Source organism: Carassius auratus, unplaced genomic scaffold (genome assembly GCF_003368295.1).
Source record: "Carassius auratus strain Wakin unplaced genomic scaffold, ASM336829v1 scaf_tig00216365, whole genome shotgun sequence".
Taxonomy (NCBI): domain Eukaryota; kingdom Metazoa; phylum Chordata; class Actinopteri; order Cypriniformes; family Cyprinidae; genus Carassius; species Carassius auratus.
The window spans coordinates 20,470-36,085 of NW_020528528.1; the positions used below are offsets into that span (position 1 = coordinate 20,470).

General features: G+C 37.1%; 1 long non-coding RNA gene across 2 annotated transcripts; it reads right to left on the reverse strand.

The window, feature by feature from the left end:
• Nucleotides 1-12,338: 12,338 nt before the first annotated feature.
• On the reverse strand, nucleotides 12,339-14,483 carry LOC113097677 (uncharacterized). Of its 2 annotated transcripts, none has more exons than XR_003288918.1 (6): nucleotides 14,418-14,483; nucleotides 13,619-13,723; nucleotides 13,435-13,532; nucleotides 13,239-13,303; nucleotides 12,999-13,136; nucleotides 12,339-12,835 (listed from the first exon to the last, which is right to left on the reverse strand). It is a non-coding gene; the product is annotated as an uncharacterized LOC113097677 (long non-coding RNA). The 2 variants fall into 2 exon arrangements; XR_003288919.1 differs by having other exon boundaries at nucleotides 13,619-13,719; nucleotides 14,418-14,478.
• Between the last annotated feature and the right edge of the window lie 1,133 nt (nucleotides 14,484-15,616).

Genomic DNA, 15,616 nt, shown 5'->3' on the forward strand with positions numbered 1-15,616 from the left:
AAGGGGAGCAATGAGTCAAGTATTTTTGACAAACTTTTTTGAAATATAATTTAAGTAATTATGTCCAACTCAATTCCAGATTATAAGAAACTATAGCCATACCGTTACTATAACATATCCAACATGTATCCGGCTACCTGGCAAAAATTTGATACTGTGGTGGACCAGGGATGTTGGTTTCTTGAAGGTCTCTTATTCACTACACTTTCCCTAAAATAAGCCAGCAATGAAAAAAGAAATAAAAATAGTGTGAAGATTTTCACAGTTATCTTCAGTAAAAAAAAAAAAAATTAGTTACTACTACATTACTGTAGTAAAACCATGTTTTACTATATTTTATACATGTAAGGACAAGCGGAGAGTATACCATAACATGATTAGCCTAAATGTTAATAAATTAAGTCTATCAACAATCATAAATCAAAGAAGAAATTTCTTAGAAATATATGTTATCTGGTGACGAGGATCAATCGTCGCTTTGTGTAAGTTCCAGTATGAAACAGCGCGGGGCGCACCTGTTATGGTTTTTCCGATGATAAAAACAAATTATATGTTGTTGTATTACTTATCAATATATAGTTTTTGACCAGCAGCGAATGTGTGCAAATTTAAAAAAAATGTTTGTCCGTCATTAAAACGCCGACGGCGCCTGCCGCTGCCGGGATCACATTAAATTTTCATCTACAGGTTACAAACTAGTTATATAGACGGAGCGCTCAGTTTTTCCTGTGGTAAAATTCATTTGGCCAAAATCGCATTTTATTATTGATGAAACTGTATGCACAGGCTATTTAAGTGTTGGCTATGTATTGGCTATGACTAGATGGCAAATGCTAGCCCTCTCTAAAGACACAGAATCCGCCACGCTTCTGGGACGCTTCAGACACGCGGCGCTCACGCCACGCAGCCAGTGTGTCACCGGCCTCAGTCAGTGAGTCAGTCAGACATCAAATAAATAATATGAGCCTTTATAGACAATGTTTAGTAGTACTTATTCAAACAAGAAGATATTTATTTACCCTTCGCAAAACTTTGTTCAGCTCAGCTGGTGTCTACTGTGCGGCTGCTGTGGAACTTCAGTAGATTTAATGAATATAGAGGGGGCGGAGTTATCAGCTTACTGACAGCTTGAGGATCGAATAAGATTTACACAAGCTTGTTTTAAGAACTTTAATTTGCTAAATATTTGTAAAACAGACAGACAGACGTAAAGGGTGACTAATAGCATTGATAAAAAAAAAAAGCTGTACTTTATAGTTATGCAGGCTGTACTTCAGTGCTTTGGATCAGTGGAGTAGCCACCTAAAAATAGATACAGAATTATTTTTAATAGTCTCAATAAAAAATATTTAATTAACTTGGATATTGTTGTTTACTTAGGGTTGATTTTAAAAATATTTATATTTTCTTTCACGCATAAGTTCAAATATTTTAAATGACCCCTTGTTTCCATGGCGACGCGTCATGATTGTCACGTGACACACAGCAGCCACAATAACTAACAGATGTATCGCTATTCGTTTTATTTAGTTTTTCATTTTTTATTACAATATATATGCAAACTTGCTTACCATGTCAACTATGATATTCCGATTCTTCTTTATAAATTATCTTGATCTATAACGAGATGAGCGCTGCAGTTCAGTCCTGTCAGCCGGATTTAACGTACAGCACTTGAATTCCCCAGTTTCTCCCGAAATACATGAAAGTAAGTGGCTGTTGAACTGGGCGAAGAATAGAGTAAACCTTATTGTTCTGCTATGTGTGTCTGATATATGAATAAAACACGTCTGCAAATTACATTTGATTAGATAATTGTTGATGCTTCCATAGACATATGTGTGTATTTTACAAACTACCAATGTATTGTTTTACTAGTGATTATCAGGGTTCTAAATTAACTTTTTTGATCACCAGCCAATGTGGCTAGTAACTTTCTAAAGTTACCAGCCAATCAGAATTTCAACTAGCCATTTTTTTCCCCGGTAAAAATAACAAATTATGAGTGCCACTGAATGCATTTGATCATTTTATTAACATTGTTGGCATGAAAAACTTCCGTTTATAAACCGTACTCACAAATTCATAAACTGTTACCTTGGTTTAACAAATCGTGCCCACGAATTTCCAACCCGTGCGCTCAGTTTTTGAATCCGTACCCACAAATTCATAATCCGTGCGCACACTTTCGCAATCCGTTCCCACGGATCTGTAAACCGTACTCATGGATTCATGCAGCAAGCTCCTGTTAACATACAGTTTTATTGACTATTATTATGTGGAATAGGTTTAATAATAATAAAGGAATAATCTTATAATAGCAACTGATTATTATTGTACAATAAACCTGGCATTGTGACTAACTCTGGAGTAATTTTTTCCTCTGTTGTAAATTGTTTTGGATAAAAGATTCTTATGCATAACCTGTATAATAATATATAATTATATATAAGTTATTTTTATCATTTTAATTTGTAGGCTAAATAAATGAGTACAAGAAAATAATTCATGAATTGCTTTATTTTTAAATAAACTTTGACAGTTTTGTAAATGCTTGTCTACAATTCTTTCTTAACATGCATGAAGACTTATTTTTCTGATTTTATTATACTAAGCTCCATCCACCCCACCCCACCTGCCAGAGTTAGATGCATGTTTCACTGTTAATGTTATCAATAAATAATGAGGCCGAAAATAACATTGCATTCAGTTAGAGAGAAAAGGAATGAAAACATAACCGGCATATTATTGGTTTTGTATTGCTTTTTACCCTTGTTTTCTTTTTAGCATTTTTTTTTTTTTTTCATAAAACACAGGCGGCTGTGTCTTATCCTATTGGTGATTAATATAATAATCACTATTAAAATAAACGCTAAAAAGAAGACTATTTGTGAATGCTGATCGTGGACTCATTGGATACTATGAAAAATAATGTTTAATAAACAGAAATGAATCTGCCGGTGGGGGCGGAGCTACAAATGCGTGTCAGTTTACAAATACAAATCCGAGGGAACGGATTGTGAAATTGTGCGCACGGATTATGAATTCGTGGGTACAGATTCAAAAACCGAGGGTACGGTTTACAAAATCTGAGCGCACGGATTGGGAATTCGTGGGCACGGTTTGTTAATCCGTGGGTACAATTTGTTAAACCGAGGGAACAGTTTATGAATTTGTGAGTACGGTTTATAAACTGAGGGGACGGATTGCAAAACCGTCGTCACGGATTGATTTTTTTTTTCTCCTACAGGTGACGTGCGGGGCTCTCCATAATATCCTCATCCCCTGCCTCGTTCCTCTTTTTGCCCCCAGAAATCTGTCCCAACCACCGCCACATTTAGTTTAATCTTAATTTTTTTCTTTAATAGCTAACTCCTCTTTCAGTCTATGCTCCCTGCTCTGGCTCCATTCGTTCTTTTTCCTTGTGTTTTCTGATGGACGCTATTCGTTTCCATGTTTTTTCGCGCTGGTTTCACTGCAAACTGCGTGCAGACAATGAGCATATGAAACGTCATCACGTAGCATTACAGCACAGTGTTCATGGGAAATGTAGGAAGTGCTGCCAGGGGGATAAATGACCGAGAACCAAGGGGCAAGGAACTCGACCGGAAGTTGAAGTCGGGTGGGGGCTGCCATCTTTTAGCAGAACTTCACTTGCGTTAGCATCCCATTGACTCCCATTCATTTTGGCGTCACTTTGACAGCGAATAACTTTACATCTGAGGCGTTTAAAGACTGTTTGTCCATTATTTATTTCTAAAGATACACGACAATGTATAAAGGGCTCCATTACCTTCTATGTTACATTATGGCCCCGTATAAACAGTTTTTGTAAAAAATAGGCTAACGATTGCGTCATAACCACTCGGCTCTCTGTCGCATTACCATACAGACAGGTGGAGAAGCTCGCAGGCAATTAACTTAATATGGCGTACTGGCGTTACATTTTAAAACACTATACAAAATAATGAATCAGAATACTTACTCCTGCTCACTCACAACAAAGAACTCCCCGCTCAAGCTCGCCGTCTCTGCAAGATTAACGATGGCAGTTTGCACGCACAGCCACTTAGAAGATTTACATCTGGCAGACAGGTTGCTGACGTCGTCATGCTTCGTTTGAGTATGCGCGTCAGAAACGGAAGTGCTAAAAAACGCTAAAAATGGGCTTCATTTGTCTCAATTGAGTTCCAATGGGGTCGCTGTGTCCATTTCTTTTACTGTCTATGCCGAGAACAGAGCCTCATGTCATGCATCACCAGCCGAACTGGCTAGTAAGTTTTAATTAACACCCGCCAAAATGAATTTTAACCCGCATTTGGCGGGTTGGCGGGTGTTAATTTAGAACCCTGGTGATTATGTATATTTAAATGTATGAAACCAAAATAAATATTATGTGGTTGAAAACATTGCATATAAATTGTGATATATGACAAGCTCTAAGCGCGTCCGTCTCTGGCTCAGTGACAGCCAACGCGCGAAAGCTGTTTGAATCCAATCTGGCAGTTCTGTGACGCCAACGAACATTCTAAATAATTCTCTCAGGGGCACAGAAACAAGAATCCAATATATGGTGCAATAATGCTAAAAATGTTAAAATGTAATTTACTTTTTAAGTTATTTTTGTTAAAATATATCTGCTGTGGAGGTATGCCCCCCCAGTGACACAACAAGGCCCCCTCGTTTTGTATGTCCTGGCGCCGACCCTGCAGCTAATTTTTGTCAAATCTCAGTAACACATAAAACATGTGTGACTTATTAGTTATATCAACATTAGTAAGACATACCCGAAATGTATTTTACGCAGCCGTGCAAATGCATCTAGTCATGCCGCCATCTTGCGCGCCCCACCGGAATTCATTCATACTCAACGAGATTTGGCTGCAGAGTACGTACTCTTTTAGCGCTCGTTAAGTAAGTACTTATTGAAATTTAGTAGCTCGTTAAGTATGCGATTTCGGACGCAGCCGCTGTCTACGTATGCATGGTTACAGGCCCGGCGCTCCGCACACGCACATCACGCACTGCTCGTAGGGCACCAAGTGCTTTGGGGGGGGGGAAGAAAAAAATCATCACAATAGGCTACTAGTATAAATGAAATATTTCTAAAATCATGTTAATATACAAAAGCAATACAAAAGTAATATAGGCCTAGACCAAATTAGTCGAGAAAAAGGTGAATCTCTGTGCCAGTCTCCCTCTGGTGACCCCCCTTCCCCACCTCCCAGTGGTCTGTTCGATCATGCCTCAATCAATGTCAAATTTGGCAGACACCGACCTCAAACATGGCCTAGAAAAGGCACTAAGAGTCGGGGGCGGAAAAAAGAGGTGACAGCGGAATGATGGTCGCGCGTCACTTGCAGGTAAGACAATGTTTTAAATAAAAATGTTAGTTTTAAAAGAACGGCGTTAGGTAACGACGTTATTTTTTCAGTTAGGCGGTAATCTAACTAATTACTTTTCCCCTCGTTACAACGCCGTTAACGTTACTGAACGTTAAATGCGGTGCGTTACTATGCATAGATTTAATAAACTATGCAATCCGAACGGACCCCTGGCTCACAAGCCTTTAAAACCGGCAGAGTCATGTGTTTCATGGTAGTCAATCAGAGCCAGTGTTTTTACACACATGCCGCCAGCGGCGCCAAACACACACACACGCAACAGCTACACAGAGATTCGCAGCAGAGATGGCGAGTCAGGAGCAATCCGATGAAAAGTTGGCATTTTCAAGGTGAAGATATAGACCCCTTTTGCGCGGACGTCACAGGTACGTCACGGCGCTAGCTGGAGGCAAAACAAACGGAAAACTATGGGATTTAAATCCTGCCATGATTCAAAACTGAAAATACAGTGCTGAAAGGTTGAAACTAAGTGTTCGAAAACTCAAAATCTTACAAAAAAAAGTTTCGCAAGTTCGAAAAATAAGATTTGCAAGCTTGCAAAATGTAAAAAAAATAAAAATATCTCTGCAAACATTATGTTGTTTTTGAGATTTCCTTCTTCAGAACTGCAACTTTTTTTTACGATGTTGCGCAAAGAATTTTTCAGAGTTTCAAATTTGTCAGTGTTCTCCCACTGTATTAGATTGTTTTCCAGGTTTGAAACCTTTTAAATGGTGATCTGAAAACTGGTGTCTGAATGTGTGAAAAAAAGTTTTGAAACTCTGAAAACAGAGCTTTGCAGGCTTGAAAAGTGGTAAAAAAAATTAATCTCTTCAAACATCATTTTGTTTTTGAGTTTTCCTTCTTCAGAAGTGCAACACTCTTTTTAATGGTGTTGTGCAATCATTTTTTCAGGGTTTCGAATTTGTCACTGTTCTCCCAGTGTATAGTTTTTTTCAAGATTTGAAACTCTGTAAATAGTGATCTGAAAACTTGTGTGCAAATAGGTGAAAAAAAAGTTTTGAAACTCTGAAAACAGAGGTTCGAAAGGGCGAAATTTATTACATGACATTACATTTGCCCTCCTATGCAGACTATTTTTTCAGAGCCGAGTTTACAACACCCACTTTGCGGAGATACGCTCACACAGTTGTGAGTTTGCGACTCACGTGATTTGTGGCAGTGTTGTCACGCAGCTCTGCTCTGAAACTCTGAAACTCAGACTAAGCGAAAATGAAGCTTCGCAACCTCGTAACAAAAAAAAAAAGGCCTGGAGGGAGGGCCTTCTGCTCTTGGCCAATGCTTTGCTGTCTGCTGACGTACAGTCCAATCACAAGTCGTATTTATCTGAAAGGTGGGATTGACCGACTGCTCCGCCAATGACAAAAGCGCACAGGATACGCAAACAGAGAATGCGCAGATTTCTGGCCACAAGACGTCCCGGATGGCTTGCGGTCTGGTTCTAAAATAAGGTTACCAACTTTTCGCTGGAATTCACCGTACAATTGCCATCAGTCTGCGTATAAATAACACGACTTTACACTTTCTAGTTGCGTGTAATGCATACGCCAAATGCCATTTTTGCGTGTATATGATACGCCAATACTTCACATTAATTTCGGTGGAGAGCAGATGCGTCCAAATAACACGCATCATCTTCAGCGGCAGTGACGTCACCAGCGAGGCTCGTCCAGTTCACCTGATGCGCGTACACCTTCAAACAGGTAAGCAAGGGTAAACATCTTTTTTTTCTTCTTCTTTTTGTAATGATATCACGTGGTTAACCGTATTGTTTTAATTATTTCATTATTTCTGCATCACGTTAGACAGGGTCGTGTTTTAAAGGGCAGTTTATGCTCAAATTATGGGTCAGTGGGCTGCTCAGCTAGCCTACCATTGTCATTAGCCTAAGCTAACCTGTAGGCCTACTGTATATAGACCTGTTGCAGTTTTAAATAAATAATGATGTGACATGGGTCTTCAGCTTTTAGACATGACTGATACAAGCACAATAAAGCACCCAACCCAATATCGCGTGATAATCGTGATCGTGTAAAAAGTCCACACATTTAGCATATTTTTACAATACTAGTCTAACTTTTCTTGACCACGTCATGTGTAGCCAATACACAGTAACTACAGCATATTTACCATGCTTCTCCTACTGTAACCGTAGTTTTACGGTGGTATTTGTAGTTACTAACGCACAATAACCACAACATTTACTGTACTATGGGTTTACCATAGTAACCATAGTTTTACTGTGGTATTTGTAGTTACTAACACACAATAACCACAGCACTTACCAGGATTTTACCACATTAATTGTGTTTTTACTCTACACTATTTGTAAAGCACAGTAACCACTAAGTTTGCCATGCCTTTAATATCTTTTTGTGAAGTAATTGTAATTCATTGTTTTTTCCTGTTTTGCAGTTACGTCGGATTACATGCTCCACAACAACCTGTAATCCAGCAGATCTTTAAAGAAGCCATCTCTTGTAAAATCTCTCTCTCTCTCTCTCTCTCTCTCTCTCTCTCTCTCTCTCGCTCTGCTAGAATTAACAGGGAACTTCAACTCCACGCTCCCAATGCTGATATTGAAGAAGCTGTCAAGGGGGCTGAACAAGTCCTTCAAAGGATCAACCCCTCACAGGTAATGTTGAAGACTTTTAGTTATAACTGATTTGATTTAATGAACGCATTCTTATATTATGTGTTAATCAAATATTTTGGTCACAGATCATTTTAACACACTGTCTCAACATGTTTATATTTCAGGAAGGCCTGTCATGAGATTTGAATTTGACCATCTTGTGCATTTATGAAGAAGACCAAAAGCTGCAAAGGCAAACACTTGCAATGGTACGTCTGTGCGTCTGAACACCTTGACTGAACCTTACTGCAGATACATTTTTCTCAGCATTTGATGTTTCTTAAATTTTGGTTCACATAGCCCATCAGGAAGAACACTCAACAAAGAGCATGTTGTAGTAGTAATAATTCATACAATAATCATATTATATTGCACAAGCGTACTTGTACAAAATTCTACAACTTTTACTCCTACTGCCTGTTATTGGCTATTACCACAGCTCCCATCAGATTGTGCCCATTGTAAGAGTGTTTATATCATGAAGTTTAAATGAAGTCCATTGTATTCTTTATTAATCTTTACAAATTGGTGCCGCCTCTTCCTGTTTCAACAGTACATGATATCTGTCCACACCTCATAGTCTGCCTTTCTTTCTATGGTGATGTTACTGAACACATCTGTCTTAGAAGCAAGAGAATGGAAATCCTAGTTTAACTTTTCAAGTGCTACAAATCAGATCTTCAATGAATTTGGGCAAATCAGATCACTTAAAGCTGTTCACACAAAGACCAATAACTATAATGAGAAGTATTTTAGCATCCACGCCAACAGAAGATACTTCTCTGACTACGTTTACATGCTGTTAAAATTTGGGTTATGGTCGGGTTAAGGTCACTATTTGGGTTTCTGAAACATTCATATATCCCGACGCATAAACAGCGACGCACGGTTAGCGTCTGGACGTAATACACAATATGCGTCATTTCCGATTCTTCTTCCTGTATCCAAAGACTCAAAAGACCAAGATTCCTTGCGAATAGAACATGCGCAGAACACACATTTTGATGGGGATATGCCGAAACGCGTTTCCAAGACCAAATATTCGGGTTAGAAAAGGTGTACCCCAGGTATAATATCCCGGTTTTTAAATATAAGCATAATCCGGGTTTTTGCCGGTGTTTACATGGCCGTGCGCGACCGGGTTATTGCTAATATCCCGGTTTTTAACGGGTTATTGGCTGCATGTAAACGTAGTCTCTGTTTACTGTTGTGCACACTGCAGTTACAGTATGTTGTATTCTGCCATTTGTTGTTGTCAGGGTTTTTGTTGTTCATCATGTGATAAATTATGTTTGTTTCTTCTTGCAGGATTTCTCACAGATTACTTAATCATTCTTCATCAGCTCTTCACAATATCAGCCCATTCAAAAGCTTCCAGATCTTCCTCTCTTGTGTGACACATCTGCTCACAGTCCTTTACTGCCAACCTCCAGTCTTAGCATTTCTGCTTGTATAAATTTTTCCTCTACATTTATCACTCCCATCTCTACTATAAGCACTCCTGTCACTCTCACTATATATATATATATATATATATATATATATATATATATATATATATATATATATATATATATATATATATATATATATATATATATATATATATATATATATATATATATATATATATATATATATATATACACACACACACACATAATAATAATAATTATTATTATTATTAACCATTTATTTGTTTTGCATTTATTCACAATAGAAGCAAACAATGATTACAGGATATATATTTTTAAAGGTGATAATTGTAAAATATTGAATCATTGTTCTTAATCATTTTTGCCTATTTGTTTGATAAAGGGAAAAAAATAATATTGGCATCTTTTGTCAGGATTTTTGTAAACAAATTTCCTTTTTATTTTTGAATATTAAACTTATGTTTTTTGCAGGGAGTTTCTGTTGCGATTTTGTTTGTTTGTTTTCACTTAGTTACCTCTATGCATTTTTTTTTATCAACTTTTTTTCATAGTGGAATAAACTGGAGAGAGACTGTTCTGGGCACTGTGTTTGGGAAAAAAACACATGGGAAAAGTTTGACATATCAATAAACACTGTAAAATGACTAGACAATGAGTGATTGATGTCATGATGTTTTTTGTTTGTTTGTTTTCTATTCCTATAGTTCAACTGGTGGATCTAAGAATGGCAAGTTTTTAGGGTCCATTTCCAGGAAACGTAGATGTGATAAATTGTTTACCTTTAATACACTATAAATACATTGTAAATATTACAGAAGGAAAATTGAGTAGTAGAAAAATATTGTGTTTAAATAATATTCAGAGGTGTTTTTTTAAGCAAATGAAACATTTTAACATTTATTTTTCACACAGTATATGCAAACTTTTGAGTTTAAGTACTGTACACTAATATTATTGTAAACAATGTAGCCTATTCAATACAATGGGAATCATTATGCCTTCGTTAAAACACAAAACAAAAAAACACCTTTAATCAACGTATTTCTTGCTTGCATCAGGGTAACTGCAGCTTCTGTCCATTCACTACAGGAACCCGGAAGCTCCCGGCATAAATGACCATATATGTACAAGTTAGTGTGACGCCTCTGCTCAACTGGGTTGCCATTGGCTTTGATGTTCCCTTTTCTCTCGCAGAACTCGCTGTGATTGGACTATCTTTTAACCCAAATTAAAAACCGCTTAATGTTGCAAAGTCCGTTTGACTGTAATTATTACGTCATTAACACCTTCAGTTAACAATGCACTGTTGCTATGTCGTGAGAAAAATTACCTCTCTACCGAGATCGTAACCCTAACCCTAAGCACAACTCCAATAAACTACAAATACCAGCGCTAATATTTGTCGCGTTCAAACGATAGAATGGCAGAGGCTTATGGGTAATGTAATTTAAAATGTTTAATAATAAAAAATGGGGAAATGCTATATTTTTTAACAAAGGGTCATCTAAACATGTTCATTGTGTAAACATTAATGACATATTTAAGAGGCAGGCTGAAATTTGATATTTTACTAAGTGCACTTTTTTAAACACCTTTATACCACCTTTCCATATATGTTTGAAAACTCTGTCCAACATTATTTAATTAGCATAGCATAAGTAGTTGTCCTGCCAATTTTTTCTTTGACACTATAATCAGACTTTGATTTACAGCCATTTGAAATTTACATTTTTTTTTTTTTTGCTCTTCTAGGGGACTCTACTGGGCCCTTGAAGATGGAAGGGCAGTAAAACATACACATACCTTTTCTCATCATGGACAAAAGACTGTGCTGAGTCATAATTTTTAAGACAAATTGCCAATATGTAAGTTGTAAGTCATGTTTATCTTAGAATAAGAATAGAACCACAAAAATATACATCAGTGCCTATTTGGAATAGGCTCCAAATATTTAATTACATCAGGTGCAAGGATACTGTATTTAAAGTAAAGAAAGACAACAATTAAAACAACCAATACATACTGTGACACTTCATTGTACTTTCACAGTGTCAATGTGTCATTCAGTAAGACAAGGTACAGAGAGTGTGTAGTTTATAGTGCAAAGCCATACAATTCATGCAATGCAAAGAATCATAATATTAAGAGCTAATTTGTGTCTCTGTGTAAAATACTCCTCATATTTGTCCTCCTCGGGTACTAAACATCAGTAATGTGCATGCTCATCTTGCTTATTATACAGTACTGGATTCATGTTGATCTTTCCCTTGTCCATCACCTTCAGTTGTGCATGAAATTCCTGCAGCATTATAGTCCATGCAGTATCTTCTAATGCAGCTTTCAGCCTGCCCTTCATCTAACTGAATGTCATTAATGTAACCAAATGTTCATTTCTTTATTAAAACACATTTATCTATTGTTTACAAAATTAAATGGTGTATTTACCAAACACCATTCTTAATATAGAATATTCACCCTACTTTATTATCCAACACCATGTGCAGTACTTTAGTGGAGGATACAACATAATACGATATTAAATGATAAATTAATTTTTACGATATTAAAAATGGGTTATGTTAAAACCATGTTTTTCTAATCAGATGAAGCCATGCAAATGCATGCATGGTGAAATGTCTTGAGCACCAAAGAATCACATCAAGTTTTTAGAGCTCTCCTGCTTTTCTTCCTCTTCTTGCTTGTCCGTGTCCTGGACATATCATAATCTTCCATGTCATACATTTTTTTGCAGTTGTTATGCAGCACCCTACAGCACAACTGATGAACAAAAGACATGTAACTAATTTAAATCAAATATCTTTATTGTCACAATACAATGAACACAAGTATACAGGTGATGAAAGTCTTGAGTGGAGACTGCAGCGTGACAGTATGGATGACAAATTAATTAATTCATGAATATATATGAAATACAAATTCTGAATATATATATGCAACATACATATATAAGGGACTCAATTCAGGTAGAGAACAATATGTTAAAAATTATGCTATACAAAGAGCATGAATTGAAAACAATAATAATCACAATACACATACATCTCTGCAGTAAAGCACGGTATGAATTAGTGCAAACAGAATGTCAGGGTGCATAATAATATTGAGTCCAGTCAGCATAACTGATAAGAGTGCAGGGCATATGAGGTTGGTGGGGTGTGTATGGTTTTACTGGTATGAGTTCAGTTCAGTCTGATTGCCTATGAAAGGAACTTGTCTCACTGTCTGCTGGTGTAGGTTCTGTGATAACGCATGCCTGATGGTAACAGTGAGAGCAATCCATGGCTCGGCTGGCTGGAGTCTCTGACGGTCCTCCTCACACTCCACCTGGTCTAGATGTCCTGGAGAGACAAAACATGTATTTAGGTTATGGTAAATCAATAAACAATATAAAGTATTTTTATTTATAATTGTTGCACTGGACTTAACATCGATTCTTGTTGGGGATATTGGCCAAAAGAATCCCACCACAACTAGCTCTCGTTGTTTAGCTTTGATGTTTACATTTACAGGCCGTAACATCTGAGCTGTCGCAGTAGAGCGGTTTGTGAATGCAGTCTTCACAGCAGATAACTGATGGGTTCAGGTAGCAGTGCTGCACTCGGTGGCCATTCAATTGATATCTTCATCAACTGGCTTCATCTTAATTCAAACAAACAGACAAAACAATAAGTCAGCAATAACAGCAATAACCATTCTAGAGTAATAGTGTTGGTGAATACAGGTGCAGGTGTCAGTACTCACCATATTCAGTCATTTCCTTCCCAAATCACAGAGATGATGCACAGCTGATTTGCTCATTCTAGGAGCTATAAAAAGATGTATATGTGAAAAACTATAACTGCTGACTTGAAAAGTCTTTTGAGAGATCAACATCAATGTTGTACCACACATAACTGCATTGAATTCAGACATACAAATGGAATGTGAAACTTTTCACCTTTCTGTCTTTTCTTTTGGGGCACAAGAAGTCCATGTTCATTCCTCATTTCTTTAGGACTGGTTTGACTGATTTTCTTTTGCGTTTCTGGTCTTCAGCTGTAAAACAAGAAAATATTTATTGACCCCATGTTTAATCATTATTGTTGTTTAAAAATATAAATAAAGCAGATATCATTATATACTTCAAGCACAAGTTCCTTGGCAACTCTAGTAGGCTCCTGAGTTCATCTGTACACATCAGATTCAGCGTCTGAGAAAATGCCATCATGCAAACTCTCAGTTTCTGCCTTACAACAGAGCATAAAAGAATGTGTGAGTGAGGGAGTACAGCATGAAGATGAAGTGAAAAAGGCAGAATTTTGTGTATAAATTTAACAGAATGAGAGGAACATTTAAGAGATTTAAGAGAACAGTACTGTCTGTTGGCGTGGATGCTAAAATACTTCTCATTATAGTTATTGGTCTTTGTGTGAACAGCTTTAAGTGATCTGATTTGCCCAAATTCATTGAAGATCTGATTTGTAGCACTTGAAAAGTTAAACTAGGATTTCCATTCTCTTGCTTCTAAGACAGATGTGTTCAGTAACATCACCATAGAAAGAAAGGCAGACTATGAGGTGTGGACAGATATCATGTACTGTTGAAACAGGAAGAGGCGGCACCAATTTGTAAAGATTAATAAAGAATACAATGGACTTCATTTAAACTTCATGACATAAACACTCTTACAATGGGCACAATCTGATGGGAGTTGTGGTAATGGCCGATAACAGGCAGTAGGAGTAAAAGTTGTAGAATTTTGTACAAGTACGCTTGTGCAATATAATATGATTATTGTATGAATTATTACTACTACAACATGCTCTTTGTTGACTGTTCTTCCTGATGGGCTATGTGAACCAAAATTTAAGAAACATCAAATGCTGAGAAAAATGTATCTGCAGTAAGGTTCAGTCAAGGTGCTCAGACGCACAGACGTACCATTGCAAGTGTTTGCCTTTGCAGCTTTTGGTCTTCTTCATAAATGCACAAGATGGTCAAATTCAAATCTCATGACAGGCCTTCCTGAAATATAAACATATTGAGACAGTGTGTTAAAATGATCTGTGATCAAAATATTTGATTAACACATAATATAAGGATGCGTTCATTAAAGCAAATCAGTTATAACTAAGAGTCTTCAACATTACCTGTGAAGGGTTGATCCTTTGAAGGACTTGTTCAGCCCCCTTGACAGCTTCTTCAATATCAGCATTGGGAGCGTGGAGTTGAAGTTCCCTGTTAATTCTAGCAGAGCGAGAGAGAGAGAGAGAGAGAGAGAGAGAGAGAGAGAGAGAGAGATTTTACAAGAGATGGCTTCTTTAAAGATCTGCTGGATTACAGGTTGTTGTGGAGCATGTAATCCGACGTAACTGCAAGACAGAAAAAACACTGAATTACAATTACTTCACAAAAAGATATTAAAGGCATGGCAAACTTAGTGGTTACTGTGCTTTACAAATAGTGTAGAGTAAAAACACAATTACTGTGGTAAAATCCTGGTAAGTGCTGTGGTTATTGTGTGTTAGTAACTACAAATACCACAGTAAAACTATGGTTACTATGGTAAACCCATAGTACAGTAAATGTTGTGGTTATTGTGCGTTAGTAACTACAAATACCACAGTAAAACTACGGTTACAGTAGGAGAAGCATGGTAAATATGCTGTAGTTACTGTGTATTGGCTACACATGACGTGGTCAAGAAAAGTTAGACTAGTATTGTAAAAATATGCTAAATGTGTGGACTTTTTACACGATCACGATTATCACGCGATATTGGGTTGGGTGCTTTATTGTGCTTGTATCAGTCATGTCTAAAAGCTGAAGACCCATGTCACATCATTATTTATTTAAAACTGCAACAGGTCTATATACAGTAGGCCTACAGGTTAGCTTAGGCTAATGACAATGGTAGGCTAGCTGAGCAGCCCCCTGACCCATAATTTGAGCATAAACTGCCCTTTAAAACACGACCCTGTCTAACGTGATGCAGAAATAATGAAATAATTAAAACAATACGGTTAACCACGTGATATCATTACAAAAAGAAGAAGAAAAAAAAGATGTTTACCCTTGCTTACCTGTTTGAAGGTGTACGCGCATCAGGTGAACTGGACGATCCTCGCTGGTGACGTCAC